The following is a 14663-nucleotide window of genomic DNA, read 5'->3' as shown; positions in this document are numbered from 1 at the left end:
AACGTGACCAGGGGCTGTGGTCCATGCCAAGACTCAAGGAGCGGGGCGCAGGCCACAGGGAAAGGCAGTTTTGTTTGGGTTTTATCCCTGGGGCGCAGGCTACGTTTTCAATGGCCTCATGGCTACTTGCACAGCTAGGCTCGTTAAATGCAGAATTACTTCCCCAATCCTCCATGCCACTTTCTCTTTCTGGCTTCTAGGTTCCTGTTAGCGGGAGCAGATTCCCAGCCCCAAAGACCGGGCAAATCTCCGCGCTCCCTTTGAGCACAATGTCTTCACCAGAAGGTATTGAGTTTGGGCTGGTCTTGGCTGTAGCGGGAGTAGGGAATGGGAGATTTTTATCAACAGTATGAAGGTTTAGAAGGAGCATCCGACCAAGATCCTGTGAGACATCCTTGCAGAGCCAATCCCTTGGCTGGGAATAATCCCAGTGGTGCCTTTCCTAAGCCATTTATCCAACAAGCATGGACAAGTACGGGTAGCCACCATTTTGATGGGCTTATCGGTAAGATATAGACTCCCACCAGCTCCCTTGAACAGATTTTCAAACATTCAGCAATTTTGCAAGCTGGCTGTTAACCCATGGGCAGTTCCAAATTAGTCATAACGAGATGTCTACACCATGGAAATCAGCAAACGTAAATCAGTGTTCCCGCTCCAAGTTGCCCCTCACCCCGGGCTGGTTTCCCAGCACATTACCGAACGCCTGGTTGTGATAAGTCGCTGTTAACATCCTTTTGGAACCTAATCCTTATTCCGTCCCCCTGAATGAGCTCCCAGGAGGTTGACTGTATTGTCAAGGTCATTTGGCTGGTGAGTAGCAGGACCAGAATTGGAACCTAGCCGATGCCTGGGCTGGCAGGGCGGGTACCTCCAGAATTTTCTGTCAGAGATCCTTACGGTGAAGGTTGGGGCTTCACTTCTGAGGCAACGTGATGCTTGAGGGAAACGCTCTGGTGTTCAGCTTATAAAAAGATTCCTAATTATCAGCGTGCAACCCTGGAGGGAATGATGGGGACTTACAAGCATTTTCATGCTAATGTCTAGGATGATGTCATAACATTTAACGATCTGTCTTTGGAGAGAATCCCCGGCACTCCCCTGAGCTCTCTCAGTTGGAGAGATTAAGGATTAACAGACAGCTCTGGATAAGGGGAGTTTCAAAGCACACGGCCAGAGCAGAAGTCTCTGCATCATGAAGAAGTTGAAAGGAAAAATGGTCTTCCTTGAGGATCGGGAGGTCCGGACTAAGGGAAATGCAATGTGTGTGGCAGGTGTCCCATCACCTGGGACCCCTTTGCCGAGCTGGTGCATCGATCCCCGCCCCCCCCACCCCCCCCAGCTCCTGGGATGATTTTCCTGGTGAGGATCCAGGCCCCCGTGTTAGGAAGTGCCAAGGTGGGGGCAGCCTTCAGCCAATGTCTGACAGACAGGGGGGTGCGCGAGGCCAGTCCTTTGGTCTCAAGGTGTGATCAACACTCTCCACTTTGTGCTCCAGGGTTCTCCATGGGGCAGAAGCCCATCTCCAGCTGGGCCCACAGCATTGCCTGGCTTCCTTCCCCCGCTCCACCCTCCTTCCTTCACTTCCGTTTCCTGAGAGAAGCCTCTCAATACGACTCTTGCCCAAGCACTCCGCCGCCCCAGCCCCAGCTTCTAAGAGACCCAACCTTAGGTGGGAAATTCTTCTATTATGGCATCCAAGAAACACACAAAGTCATGGTGGCTATTTGGGGCGTCTTCTAAGGGTTTTCCTGGCAATATCACTCTCGCTTCCCCTTGACACGCCTGTAGAAGGATTTAGGGGAATTCTGGATCTTTCTACTGAGACTTCCCAGTCCCCGGCAGGGACGTCAGCCCCTGCTGTGGTCTCTAAAGGAGGTCCACAGAGCTCCGAGTGCCATCTTTGCAGCTCCCTGAGCTACCCAAGGGACTGGCCCTCCTTGGCCTCTACATCGCCCATTCAAAAGCACAGGGAGAGCCAAGGATGTGGGTGCACACTGTTCGTTTGGGGGGACGGCCTCTGGAATTGAGCCAAGGGAAGAAGACAAGCCTTGTATTTAAGGATGTGTGACGGAGGCTGCTCCTCTGTGCTGTAGGACACGTGCTCCATGCAGGGGGCTCCCGAGAGATGTGTGGGTGCCTCCTGGCACCACCCACTGGGGGGAGGACTCGTGTGCCGGCTGCCACCCTCACTGGCTGACAGTTAACCCCGGGCGTGTTAACTCTTTTGTGTTTCTGGCCTTCTGCCACATCAGCTAAGGCCTTTAAGTAAAGCCCGAAGATGTGCGTACGATGGATGCTGTCCTTGTAAGGGAGTCCAAGGTCAAGTGGAACTGTCCCCTGAGCTGAGGCTGAAAAGCCAAGAGCAGCCAAGGTAGCAGAGAGGTCTGCCCTGGGCACCCACCCCCTCATGTCAAAGCTTCTTAAAAAATTCCAAAAGGAAGGACATCATTAGACCTGGTGACTCACTTGGCCTTGCCTCACTACTGTGTTATCCCAGACACCGGCAGAAGCCCACATTTTTGCGTCTGATGCCTGAAACGAGGTAATTTGTCAACATGCATGTACTGGACACGGGGGCAATAACACAAACCAACATATGAAACTTTCCACCGGGGCGTGAGGCACGGGTCAGATCGCTTCAACAAGATGAATGGCGGACAGGACAGCAAGCTGTACTGGACACGGCTGGACGTGGACAGAGCTGACCGTGAAGAAGTCAGGGTCACGTTAGCCACCAGCATGAAGTCCAAACGGGCTGCACCCACCCAGGCGCCAGCCGGGGGGGGGGGGGGGGGAGGGGGAGGGGAGACAGGTGCATCGGAGTTGGAAGCCAGCCGATTTTCACATCCTGCCACCTACCCTCCTGGTTCAGGCTCTGCTTCCGAGAGCTCCGGCTACTTCCCTAGCTGGCCTGAGGGAGAAACCGTGCTGGAGAGTCCCGCAGTTGTCTGCTTTGCCTGACAGTTATATTTCTCGTCGCACGTAGAGAAGCTGGCTCTCGGGCGAATACGCCCAGGTCTCTTGTGAGTTTGGTTACTGTTAGGTGAGCTTGCTGGGGATCAGCTCTGGGGCATTCATGGGACAGAGCTTCTGGATAGGGAAAATGGATTCTTGATTCCAGACCGGAGTGAATTCACCAGCATCCGGGAGAGCCCTGGGAGTCAGCTGATGGCATCCTCATAGGGACCTGCCTCCAAATTTCTGTACTTATTTGGGGAAGGGCAGAGAAGAGCAGGCTGAGGGAGCAGGCATATTGCCTCCATGGAAGATGCGAGAGAATTTACGTAAGACAGCTTACAGGATCTGTTACCCAGACATGTGGTCTTGGTTAAAATGAGGAATTTTTTTAAAATGTGTATTTATTTATTTTGAGAGAGAGAGAGAAATCGCAAGCAGGGAGGGGCAGAGAGAGAGAGGGAGAGAGAGAACCCCAAGCAGGCCCCGCACTGTCAGCACAGAGCCCAGCACGGGGCTCGATCCCACAAACCGTGAGATCGTGACCTGAGCCGAAATCATGAGTCAGACGCTCAACAGCCACCCAGGCACCCTGAAAATGAAGAATTTAATAAGCAATAGCTCACTTAAAAGTTAGATGTTTTTACATTAACAGGGACCTCACGGAAGAAATACTAGAAACATGTTTGGCCCATTAAAGGTGATTGACAAATACTTGTTGAATAAACAAAATATAATTGGCCAATGAATGTATGAACAAAAAATACCCAGCCTCAGTGATCAGAGAAATATCTCTGAAAACATCAATGAGATTGACTTTTCCAGGTACTCTTAGATTAAAAAAGGTAAGAGAACACATAGAGCATGAATAAAATAGCACATATTTCTTGGGAAAGGAAAGGAAACAGGTACTTTTATAATTACTACAAAACTCCTGGAAATAAACCCAGTAATATGCCTTAAAAATCTAAAAAAGATATGGGGCGCCTGGGTGGCGCAGTCGGTTAAGCGTCCGACTTCAGCCAGGTCACGATCTCACGGTCCGTGAGTTCGAGCCCCGCATCAGGCTCTGGGCTGATGGCTCGGAGCCTGGAGCCTGTTTCCGATTCTGTGTCTCCCTCTCTCTCTGCCCCTCCCCCGTTCATGCTCTGTCTCTCTCTGTCCCAAAAATAAATAAACATTGAAAAAAAAAAATTAAAAAAAAAAAAAAATCTAAAAAAGATATATAGACCCTTTTGCCCAGCCATTTCCTTAATAGGAACGGAGACTAAGAAAATAGTCGAGCCAACTCACTGAAAAGTTGTTGGTAATAGCAAAAACTTGGAAACGACCTTAATGTCCAAGAAGAACAGATCAGTTGAATAAGATAGAGAACTCTAAGCAAAGAAATGCCATGTGGCCTTTACGACTCATAATATAGATAATTAACAAACTTCTATATGTTAAGTGAAACAAAAAAGCAGATTGGAAACAATATAATAAACTATGATTCTCTCTTTTAATTATATGAATAATTTGCATGTAGAGAACAGTCCCGAAGGATATATAATAAAAAGTTACCTTTGACTGATAGGATTATTAGCATTTTTTTCTTTTTTGACTAAGTCATGGTTTCTTTTCTTATTTTTAGTTTAGACCGAGAGAGCATGAGCAGAAGTAGGGAGAGACAGAATCCCAAGCAGGCTCCACACCGAGTGGGGCTCGATCCCATGACCCTGGGATCATGACCTGAGCTGAAATCAAGAGTCAGATGCTCAACTGACTGGACCACCCCGGTGCCCCCCCGACTAAGTCAATCTACTAATATTGTTTCAACAGGAAACAGTTATTTATATTTAAACCATTAAGGGAACTTAAATTTTGCCAGTTTCTAAAGGGCCTTGATTTGAAGTTTGAGGCGTGGACGCACAGCTACAAAGTTCGACAGGTAAGATTGGGGAAGAATTGCTCCAAGGGCTGAAGGAATGAGCTGTTGCAGGTGGGTAGCGTGTGGTTATTGTAAAGGGGTGCTGCGTTTATCTGTGAGCGTCCTGGGAGCAAAGGCAAGAACTGGAACAGCAAGACTGTTTTTATTTGCCTGAGAAGGAAGGCAAACTGATGTGAGGGCCACGTTCCCCCAGGCATGAAAATGACACAGGATATACAGGTACTGAGGCCACTAGATAGATCACGCAGGTAGTTATTCCTTATCACACAGATTGTCACAATCTTGCTCAAGGAGAGGCGTTTTGAATAGAACGTTCTGTAAAAACAGAGGGTGTGACACTAAATTGTCCTCTGAAATCAACGAGCGTTCAAATTGGACAGAAGCAATCTCAGGGATCAATCATTTCCAGATGAAGAAACCAAGGGTCAGAGCGGTGAGGGTGTTCGCTCGGTGAGTCAGAGAAATGGGACTAGAATTCGTGTCTCTTGATTCCTGGCGTCGTGGTCTTTTTAACCACACCCCAAAGTCTCCATCCCTCGTGCCTCTGGCTTATCTGTGCATTCAGGACTGGACTGGCTGTCCAGATCAGGGTCTGGAAGTCAGGAGTCTCGTCTGTCCCCCGTATCACCTGCATAGCCCTTTGCACGCAGAAGGCGCTTGAGGGGGGCTTACGGATTTACAGTCGCTGAGGGGATCAGGCACAGGAGTATAAATTAAGATGGTTTTCCCGTTGGATAACTTTTTTATATTTTTAAATAAGTTTTATAATTTTTGTATAATTTTACATAGCTTTGAAAGTGTAGGTAATATTAAGGGTTGATGATAACAATATGACAGCACTAACTGATCATTTATGAAACCCTGGCTAAGCTCCAGGTTAATTTCTTCTTTTTTTTTTTTTTAATTTTTTAAATGTTTACTTAGTTTTTGAGAGAGAGACAGAGACAGAGCGCAAGTGGGGGAGGGACGGAGAGAGGGAGACGCAGGATCCGAAGCAGGGTCCAGGCTCTGAGCTGTCAGCGCAGAGCCCGATGCGGAGCTCGAACCCACAAACGGTGAGATCGCGGCCCGAGCCCAAGTCGGATACTCAACCGACTGAGCCCCCCCAGGCGCCCCAGTACCAGGTTCATTTTAGAAATGCACTGCGCATCTCCTTTCAAAGTCGCGGCCCTAGGAGACGGGGGGAGGGGACTCTTTCTCCCTCCACTTAACAGATGAGAACACTGAGGCACAAAGCAGGAAATTAACTTGTCTGAGGTGACACGTTTAGAAGATGGCAGAGTGGGGGCACAACCAGAGGCAGGATGTTCTAGAGCCCGATGCTTAGCTACCTCCCCGGTGCCCACTCCCAGCAAGAGCAAGAATGATAATGCCTGCCATGTGGGGAAGCCCGTTTTCGTGGGCCAGGCCCTGCGCTCGGTGAATCCTAGCATGCCGGTGAGATCCCGCTGTCTGCACTCGATTGGGAGACAGATGTAAGTTAGTCACCCCAATCCAAGAGAGCTGGTCAGCGGTGGCACGTTGGACTGAAATCCACGTCTCTCCAAATGCCTGTGCTGTTTCTACCCTGCCCTGTACAGGAAACCAGAGCCCCCTCCCTGCCCAACGTTGGACACATTCTGAACCTCTGCGCGGCAACCAGGCAGGCTGAGTGAGGATTTGTACTCACCTCTCCGGTGGATCCCAGGATTTGTGGCTTAAGAATTAGCTACACGCTCACGGGCTGTGGGCCAAACCCATCGCTTGGCAAGGTAGATCAGGTGGATGTTTCTGGCTTTCTTGTCCAACCCAGGAAAGCCTTTAACCGAATCAAGAGTAGAAGCTGATGCTCTTCTCCACCTCCCACCCCACCCAGGGCTCACTGACCACTCAGGCACTCACTTTAGTGGGTGGACAGGTGATGCTACAGTGTCCTTGTTGGGGACCTGGGGAGGTGGGGGGGGGGGGGGGAGAAGGCTTCCTGCTCTGTGCAAGCTGCAGACAGGAAGCATCAGTTTCCCCTTCGTGTGCTTTTGTGTCCGCACATGTTGCCCTCCTCTCCTCTCCCACGTCCTACCCCACGTCTGCTGCTTCCTTCACGGAGCCCAGCTTTCAAAGCTTTTCTTCCCCGGGGCGCCTGGGTGGCGCAGTCGGTTAAGCGTCCGACTTCAGCCAGGTCACGATCTCGCGGTCGGTGAGTTCACGATCTCGCGAGATCTCGAGTGATCTCGCGTGAGTTCGAGCCCCCCCGTCGGCTCTGTGCTGACAGCTCAGAGCCTGGAGCCTGCTTCACATTCTGTGTCTCCCTCTCTCTCTGCCCCTCCCCTGTTCATGCTCTGTCTCTCTCTGTCCCAAAAATAAATAAACGTTGAAAAAAAAAATTTAAAAAAAAAAAAAAAAAAAAGCTTTTCTTCCCCAAGAGGTGAGTGATCAACCCTTTCCTCCACCCGGAGCAACGCGCACACAAAGCCTCCTTCGAAGCTGTCCGTGCACCCTCCTCCTGCCACGCTGGCTTCCTCTCCCTCTCCCCCCCGAGTGGCACACCCCCATCCAACTCACCCCGTTCCTGCGGGGGAAAGTCTAGCCTGGAGCTTCTCACTGTGGATGGCCAGGCGTCAATGCACAAGCTCTGGTCCCTCTTAGGGCAGCTTGGATGATCTAAAGGGGTGGGGTTTGCAGGCCAGACAGCGGCTGCCCCAAGGTGGGAGGGAGGACATCTCTGCGGAGCCAGTGAGCAGCGCCCCTCAGATGTGGAAGGTCACGTGTTCTGCTTACACCCCCGAGAAGTGGCCTCAGGCACTTGCAAAGCTCTCCGAACCTCCCTGTCCCCCGGCATAGTTATGGGGAGCCTCCAACCAGATGGCAGAGGCCGAAATGCTTTGCAGACGGTGAAACCCTGCGCAGGTACGTGGCCGCGTGCGATGCTGTAGTCGACGATGGGTGAATTTGCTCAGACTGGGTTTCCCACGCAGGGTGGCTAATGGGCTTGGTGTGGGTGGGGTGGGGGTGGGGGAGTAAAATCCAGCCGTTAAGCACCTCCTGTCCATGCCCGGGGATTGTATACACTTCCAGCTACAGAACTGGGCTTTCCACACACAACCTTGATCCGGACGACCGGAGAGTCTGAGCTCGGGTAGGCATGGAGTCTGAATGCCGCCCCCGGCCCCCGCCCGCCCAGCCTTATGAGGGTCAGTCAATGCTTTACGCAGTCAGACCTTCCTGGGAAGGATTTTAACATGGCACCGTTATCCCCTCCAGGTACAAAGTCGTGTCCCCCGGTGCTCATTACTCCTACAAATGAGAACGATGGGTTCAGGGCTCTTTTAATGATACTCTGGCAAATGAGGGCCTCACGGAGACTTACTGTGATCTGATCACCTGGAAAGGAAGTTCTCTCAGAGAGGCAAGGAGCCGGCGGGCTGCGGGAGAAGCAGGGGAGGGGCTGTAGGATCCCACACACGCTTGGCGGGAGGGGGTGGGGGTGGGGGGGTGGTGTGGGCAGGGAGAGGATGGTAGGGACCATGGGACAGATGGATGAGCAGACATGGGGCGTACGTTGGGGATGTTCCGAACTGGGGAGAACATCAGTTCTCCCATCCATCACGATGGATGGGCTCAAGGGTTTCCATTTTTCATCCAGTTGTTTGGGCCCAAACCTGGGAGTCATTCTAGATTCTTCTCCTCCTCCTATCCCACCTCCCATCCGATCTCTCAAAGTATAGGCTGTTGGTGTCAATGGCCCATTTCTGGAGGGCCAGCATTCTCCTATGGCTCCTGCTTGTGCTCAGAATAACACCCACAGTCTTTAGTTTGGTTTACAACACCCAGTCTCCTCGGGCCTCGTCTTCTTCTCTGAACCCCACTCCTTCCTTTCTCTCATTCCCACCAGAAAGCGTGTGTCCATGGCGTTCCTCTGCCTGGCATCCTCAAGTCTGACTCTTCCCCGCCATCTAGCTCCAGGTACACAGTTTCCTTCCTCAGGTGGGTTTCTCTGACCCCCCTATGTAGAGTGTGCACCATATCACCCATTTGTATCCTGTTGCCTTGGGCACCTTATCACAACTTGCGTCTGTGGTATGTTATGGGCTCCGTCATTGGCTCCCCCTCCCACTGGAGGATACGCCCCTTGAGGGAAGGGACCATATTTGTCTTGTTCACCACAGCTAAGAGTGCCTGGTACGTACCGGGTAACTCAGTAAGTATTTGTTGGATGAATAAAAAGGAAGCCAGAAGAATGCAGAGCCAGGAAGAGAGGCCGTGTTTCTGTCACCTTACACGTAGCACCCACATATGAGTTCCACTTAACGGGGTACATGATCGGGGAGGAGTGGCAGGGTAGACATAGGGATGCCCGTAGGGGCTGCCTCAACCACCGGTGGACCAAGGCCCGGGGAGGCTGGCTTCACTCAACAGCAGGAGCATGTCAAAACCTCGGGACAAGAAGTCTCTCTTAAATGAACGAAGTTCCTCGGGCTTCTATGATCAGGGAAGGGAGGGCAGGACAGGAGCGATGGCTAGCCTCTTCTTCACGATGGAAGAGCATTTCTCAAGGTGCAATTTTACAGAATGTTTTAAAAGTTCTACCAAAGACTGGGGACCACGGAGCCCCCACCGTTCCCAGGAGACTCAGCGTGCCGACAGCCACCTTGTTTCTGCTCTCGGCTTTGAGATTTCGTGCGGAATGCACCTCCACTCCCCGTCTTACCTGCCGACCTTGGGCAAAAGGCCAAAGGGCTCATGGATCTTCCAAGGTCACTGAGAAATTTTCCCCGACCCACTGCCTTTCGATAATAATAACTCACGCGTCCATCCCAGGTAAGTGAGCATTTCCCCCTAGGTTTAAAAATCGCCAGAAGGCGTTGTGTTTGTTTGGTTCTGTTTTTATTACATCGTGAGCATTGGTACAAGGTTAAATGCACAGAGAGACAGAGATAAGGAGGCTGCATAGAGCGTACACATGAACATACTTGTACATACAGAAGGGGTACAGAGAGACTAACGAGCACACATATACACAGGAAGGCAGATAAGGGTGGGCTACATCGGTGTAGAGTCCTACACAGAACAGAGCAAGGGGGTACAGAGAGCAAGTGTCAGTTAATAAACATCATCAATTAAAATCCAGCCATGTGTGTCACATTTTTGACAACGACAACAATATACAAAGCCTTATTACATCTCCAAGGGCAGAAAAGGTCTAGGGAACCTTGGAGGGTTTTGTAGAATGGTCTCAGAGGCCGGGCTCTGAGGGGAGGACAGAAGCAGGCAGTGGCCACAAAGATAATGAGGCCAGGAGACTTGACTGCCAGGCTGACAAATGGGAGCGATGGGGAGATGGTGGTGGAGGGGGGGGGGCAATGGGGCCACATTCGTCAAGAATCTCAGTGATATCAAGATCAAAGGCTCTTCTCTGTCCAGACTCTCAGCCCCAGCCCCACCTCCACTCTCCAGCTCTACTGGAAACATCCAGGGATTGAAAATGAACATATAGTAGCCTGCTTTTGCTTTTTTTTTTTTTTTTAATTTTTTTTTCAACGTTTATTTATTTTTGGGACAGAGAGAGACAGAGCATGAATGGGGGAGGGGCAGAGAGAGAGGGAGACACAGAATCGGAAACAGGCTCCAGGCTTCGAGCCATCAGCCCAGAGCTTGATGCGGGGCTCGAACTCACAGAGCGTAAGATCGTGACCTGGCTGAAGTCGGACGCTTAACCGACTGCGCCACCCAGGCGCCCCATGCTTTGTTTAAGTGACATTTGGTGACTAAGTTCCTGGCGCTGGATACTAGGCAAAGGACGTCCCCTCTGTGTGCTGAGAACTGCCGTAAAAGCCTCCATGCTGTCAACCCAGGTGCTAGCCCTGGCCCTGCAATCAACTAGCTGAGCGCTCTTGGACAAGTCACCTAACCTCTCTGGGGCTCAGTTTCTTCATGTGTAATATGAGGGTGCTGGCTAGAGACCTCTAGACCCCTTGCACCTCTCATGGAGGGATACTCAGGTGTGTTTTAAGAGCATGCCTTTCTCTGAAGCAGAAGCAAAACAAAGAAGGAGCTGGTTGAACAAAGGTGGTCCAGCTTCCCAGACACCCATCTACCCCTACCCCACCGTCACTCCCAAAGACCAGAGCTTGAAACCCAGGAATTAAACACCATGAGACTTGGCTTTGTGCCCAAACCCATCCCAAGAAGGCTCTCTCTGCCTTCCCTTTCCACCACGAGGAGAGGGAAGAAGATCCCTTTCATTCTTGTCCCCTGTCTGCAGGGCACCACTGGGGCTATGAAGGGTATGTAACACGGGGCTGTTGTTCTTGGACTATCTCTAGAAGGAGGTTGTCCCCTCGATGCGTGTCTTCTCCATTGCTCAGTGCTCAGGAAGCCCCACCTGTGACCACCTGCATTCTCTCTGCCCTCCCCTGGCCTTTGGCGGCCATTGCCTGCATGGCTCTCTTGCTCCCAGAGACAGGATTAAATCACCCCTTGGTCTTCTTGGTCTTCTGTTCTAGTACCCAACAAGCCTCATTAATTCCTGTCACTGGTTCTGAGCCCTTTAATTGTCCCTGCCATCTTGAAAATAGCATCTGTTTGGTTGGCTCTATTGCAGCCCTCTAGTCTATATACCCTTTCCGTCCACTCATTGGAAGCAGTAGAGATTAGTAATTAAGTACCTGGCCTCAGAAGTCAAACAGACTCCAGTGGAGTCTTGGCTCCCCACTTTCAAGCTACATGATCACGGCCAGTTGTGTAACTGTGTTGAGTTCGATCTATAAGTCCAGTTGTGTCCACCCAGTAGAACTTTCTGAGAGGGTGGAAATTCCAATATGGTAGCCACTAGCCACATGTAGCTACCAAACACTCACAATGCAGCTGGCAACACTCAGGAAATGACATTTTAATCATTTTAAATCAGTTTAAATTGTCCCATGTGCCTGGTAGCTACCATATTGAACATACCCACGGGATATGTGGACATAAATATATACAGACACATCTGGACCAGTGGCTACCTATGGATGCATCTCTGCTGTGCATGAGAGGAGAGCTGGCCTTTTGAGCAAACCAAAACCGGGGAAAGTGTGGCATAAAATGGGTCCAGGGCTGGGGGTCTCCACCTGACTCCATCATGGAACCTCGGGCAGGTCAGTTCACCTCTGTGCCTCAGTTTCCTCACCTATAAAGCCAGGTAGTTGATCTAAGATTCCCTTCCAGCCAAGGCTGCTGTATACAGGGTTGTGCAGACAAGCAACAGAGACTACAACATGGAGGGCGACCCTTGGAGTCGTCCAGTCTTACAGTCTTGCCACCGGCCCATACTCTGGGGTTTGACAAGGCTGATTTCCCAAACTGCCTCTTCTGATACCATCGGCAAGTCGGGAGGGGCTTCTGCACTTGAGAATACGATCTGTGCACGGCTACGGCATGAGAGGTCAGATTCCCTCAGCCGGTGCTGCCTGGGCGAACCTGTCCACTTCTCCGCCTTGGTCTCAGACCCCACACACTTACTGCAAATGTTCCTAGCCACTATTTAATAGGGACTAATTTAAGGCATTGCTCCTTATTAAAGCGCTGAATCAGTCTGCATGCCATCCTAGTAGACATTAACACTCTAGCACAAATTAGCCCATTCTAAAGTGCTAACTTTAGAGCTGTTTTGCCAAGCAGAGTCTGTCATTGCTTAGAGAAGGTAGAGCCAGGTATGAACTGGTGGAGGAGAGAAGCAGAAGTTTGGGGGTGCGTGTGTGTGTATGTGTGTGTGTTGGGGGGGTACATGGTGCTGAGAGGGGGACACAGGTGCCCCGTAGCCCACTCCCTGGGGCTGGCATTGTTAGTCCTGCATAAGAATGGAGGCGGCATCGCCTCCTCTCAGTGTCCTACACTGTCTCTCCCACTTCACGGATGCAATGAATTCTAGGTATTATGAACATCTTACTCCAGGCTGGACCCCAGGTTTGCACCCTTGCCCTTTCCAGAAGAGAAGCCTCCGTTGGATGCATGTTAATTATGCAGCCCATGTGCCCCTGCTCACAGAACCCCACAGGACAGGCCGTGACAGAGGGACAGTGTGGCTGCAGCATCTGTCTCCTCCGTCCTCCCCTCCCCTTGAGAACAATCATGACATTGGAGAAAACACCGCAATCATGTACTGAGTGACTACGCCGGGCTCTGGGCTGAGCACTTGGGATCCATCACCTTGCTGACGATCTTTTCTATAAAGATCTTTCATAAATGTGAGGATTCAGGCACAGAGAGGTAAACTAGTTCCTCCAAGGCCACCCAGGTCTGTCTGGCCCCACAGTCCAGTCCCCTCTCGTTCCCTCTCCCCTCCCCCTTTCCTCTTTTTTACTTTTTGTTTCCTTTATCACACTGCTCCTTCCCTAACTGTAATTGAGGGTGAGAAAAAACGGGGTGTGGGTGTGTTGGGGGACAGGACATGGGGGACCAGCTCAGGGAAGGCTCACCCCTTGGGCTGGGCTTTAATCACAGAACACAATGCTCTATTTAGTGTGGGAGCTCCAGTGTCCCCGGTACGCCCGACCGGTGGATTCTACCTGCGCAGGAGAGAAACAGGAAGAGGAAAGCAGTGAACTCTCAGGCTAGAATCAGTGAGAGTATCCCACCTGTCATCCACATTCCTTTCTTGCCTTCCTTCTGCAAGTATTGTGTTTATTAAGCATTTCCTGGGAGCTGGGGATTAACATATAAGGAAATAAAGACCAGCACCTGTTTCTCGAAATCCATTCTGGGAGCAGGTGTGCCCAACGGATAAATGGGCTTTAACAACACTCAAAGGTAGTGCTACGTGGGCCTGGAGGGGAGGAGGTGTCTGAGCTTCGTAGTGAGGAACAGAAGTGGGAAGAAGGTGAGGAGGAAGGCCCCAGGGAAAGAAGGAAATACAAAATTAAGTGGCTGTAGGGAAGATCTTGTGAGAGGAGAGAAGTTTGATGAGCTGGAGGGCTCAAGATTGTGGGGCATGTGGCTGGTGACAATTTGTGGCTAGGTTCAGAGTCAAGCGAAAGACTTTGGACAAATATTTGACAAGGTGTGATTGGTTCCTGAAGGGGCATTTCCCCAGTGGTTTGGCCAACTCGCCAAGGCCAGCAGCCCAAAGTGTCTGGGAAGCCTTCTGTGTCCACACATTGTCCCGGTGTCCTTGCCTGAGGCACCTCAGCCACAGCTATCAGCTCTTGCTTGGACCATTGCAGTAGCCAATTCAGCAGTTGTCCTGTTTTCACATGAATGTGCCCACAGCCTGCCTTTCTTCTCGCAACAGCCAGAGTGATTATTTTAACCCATAAATCAGACCACTCCTCTCAGCTCCCAGGCTTTGTGAAAAATCAGGACCCTTGAAAATGACAGCTGAGACACAAGAATTAAGCGTTTCTAGAAGTGGTCTCAGGACATGAGCCAGGCTGGTCTCCCATGAGTGCAGGTTCCTTTTTCTTCATCCATTTCCCTTGCCTGTGATGCTCCCCTCTCTTCTTCTCCCTCCAGATCAAGTCCTCAGGGCATTCCCCTATCAGAATTGGTCATGAGGAGAGGATCTAAAGGGGCCTGGCCTAGGACAGGGGTTCTGGGCTTCCTCCCTGCTAGAATATCTGGCTTAGTGCCCATAGTCATGGGAAGTGTCATACACACTGCATCTTGCCCTCATAGGTGTTTCTTTTGTCCTCATTGTTTTAAATTTTTATTTATTTATTTATTTATTTATTCTTTTTAAGTAGGCTCCATGCCCAACATGGGGTTCAAACTCACAACTGTGAGATCAAGAGCCCCATGCTCCATCAGCTGAGCCAGCCTCTGGTCT

At 50.9% G+C, this 14663-nt stretch overlaps 1 protein-coding gene across 3 annotated transcripts in view; it reads right to left on the bottom strand.

Moving 5' to 3' along the window:
- The window catches only part of SHISA6 (shisa family member 6), a 275499-nt gene that overhangs the window by 36566 nt on the left and 224270 nt on the right, over positions 1-14663 (bottom strand). The gene's annotated exons all lie outside the window — the stretch shown is intronic.

This window comes from Prionailurus viverrinus, chromosome E1 (assembly GCF_022837055.1).
Source record: "Prionailurus viverrinus isolate Anna chromosome E1, UM_Priviv_1.0, whole genome shotgun sequence".
In the NCBI taxonomy this organism is placed as follows: Eukaryota; Metazoa; Chordata; class Mammalia; order Carnivora; family Felidae; genus Prionailurus; species Prionailurus viverrinus.
This window is presented reverse-complemented; position numbering and strand designations above follow the sequence as displayed.